The sequence below is a fragment of the Squalius cephalus genome (genome assembly GCF_949319135.1).
Source record: "Squalius cephalus genome assembly, chromosome: 6".
Classification (NCBI taxonomy): Eukaryota; Metazoa; Chordata; class Actinopteri; order Cypriniformes; family Leuciscidae; genus Squalius; species Squalius cephalus.
In genome coordinates, this window is record NC_137127.1 from 24,618,126 (window position 1) to 24,620,162 (window position 2,037).

Consider the following 2,037-nt stretch of genomic DNA (forward strand, 5'->3'; position numbering starts at 1 on the left):
GTTAGTTCATGTTAGTTAGCCTAATACATGAACTAATGTTAAATCAAACCATACTGTAAAGTGTTACAAACAAATAATTTACTCAGAACTCAGAAGTGCTTACCCCATTTTTTAAAAATTATTATTAATAGTGGTTAGCAAGATTTCACCTTAATAAACTACAGTAATTTTAGGTTATTTATAAAACGATGTTTAGATTTTTGTAGAAAATTACAAACATTTTTGTAGAAATCGTTTAGTTTAGACTGGAGTGAGGTGAACATTTTCAGCTTTTTTTCCAGTGTTATTTGCAATTAAAGTTCAAGTTACATGGTTTGTGAGTGTGGTGTTGAGTTTTATGACACTCTTTTTCTCTGTTTCAGAATACTGATTCACAAGCATTCCTTACTGCATTTCAAAGGTAAAGGGTTAATTAGGGACATGGCCACAAATACAAAATGCTTCAGGTTTGGCTTGTTGATAAGAAAATCGTTATAGTTTAAAAATGATCAGGAATATAAAAGCTATTAGAAAAAAACTGTTTTGTTTATGCTACAAATAATTAAGACTACATTTACCCATTCTCCAAACCACTTGTCCTATAGTAAACCTGCTGGATAGTCAGTCCATCACAGGTTTTAGGCCACATAACCTGACATAACTCAGCTTCTTGAAAATATTAGAGTATTTAAAAAAAAAACATTCTTGAGATAAATTCCTAAAATTATCTGTATTTTACATATAGATAAAATATCATAAAGTATCATAATCATTATCATAAAGTCATATTTCATTAAGTTGTCGTCATTTTTTTTTTTTTTTTCAGACTGACTGATCAGAGCACAACCTGCATTTTCTGCTGCACTTTTCTCTCTGGTTAGTATTAATATTGTTTCTTAAGCTGTATTATGGTATTTTCATCCCATCGCCATAATTGTAGTCCCTGTGCCTTAATATGTCTGTTTTTATATCTTTTTAAGGTTCCTTGGGTTTTGCAGTTTTCTACAGAGAGCAGTTTATTTCATTTCTTACCCCACGTCCTCTACCTTCACCACCTCCCCTCCCACCCCCCTCAACTCACCGACCCACCACCTACCACCCCCCCCCCCCCCCCCAAAAAAAAAAAAAAAAAAAAAAAACCTTTATTGCAATTTACAAGTTTACACAGTGTCTCTTTTGTTCTTCTTGTTTAACTGTTTGTTTTCTTCCTGAGAGTACTACAGGTATTGTCTTTTTAGGCTCAACAGCTGTTACATCTGGAGAACGTTCAAAGTATGTGCCTACCTAAGTGAGAATGTCCAATTAAAATGAATTTGACTAACAAATAAATGCATTTAAATATGTATTACTTTTGAGTATTAAAAAGGAAATCCATGGCTACTTTTTATGATTTGAGTCTTGAAAGTAAAATCTCTACTTTTAGAAGTTAGTTAATTTACTCAAATTAGTGAGTTAAACAGATAAATGTGTCAAGAATCGTTTTTTTGTCATTTCTTTTTATCTCTTCATATTTTAAAAGATGCCGCGGAAAGGAAAGAGATCTCAGGCTCAAAAAATTCGTTGGAGAAAGTTGGACCTGGAGGATGACCAGACCAGACCCTCCAGGATTAACCAGGTACTATTGATATCTGTGTCTTGCAACATTCTCATTTCAGGGCACCTTTATGTTTGGGACTAGGGCTGTCACGATTTCACAAATGCGACCAAATCAAATTTTAACTCGCAAATTCTCAAACAATAGTCGTATATGACGACATTTTTGGTCGCAGCCTGGAGCCCTGCAATGCTAATCATAATGACTTTATCACTCTATACAACACTTTAAAATAATATAATTTCTGCCTTATTCAATGATTTTCAAATACACCTTTTATACGTGACTTAAATTTACAGTGCTTGCAGAGATGGAGTAGCATTTACTGTGAACCGGTCGATCCACTTTGATCTCAGTGCTGCGCATATACTTATGTAATTAAAATATTGCAATTTTTAAAATAATCACACTAAGCCAAATTGTGATTTCGATTTAATTTCTGTTAATCGTGCAGCTCTAGATAT

At 33.2% G+C, this 2,037-nt stretch overlaps 1 long non-coding RNA gene across 1 annotated transcript; it reads left to right on the forward strand.

Annotated features, from left to right (window-relative positions):
- Positions 1–357: 357 nt before the first annotated feature.
- Positions 358–1,045, forward strand: LOC307160463. The gene is made up of 3 exons (XR_013821546.1): positions 358–400; positions 806–855; positions 960–1,045. It is a non-coding gene; the product is annotated as an uncharacterized lncRNA (long non-coding RNA).
- Positions 1,046–2,037: the final 992 nt, after the last annotated feature.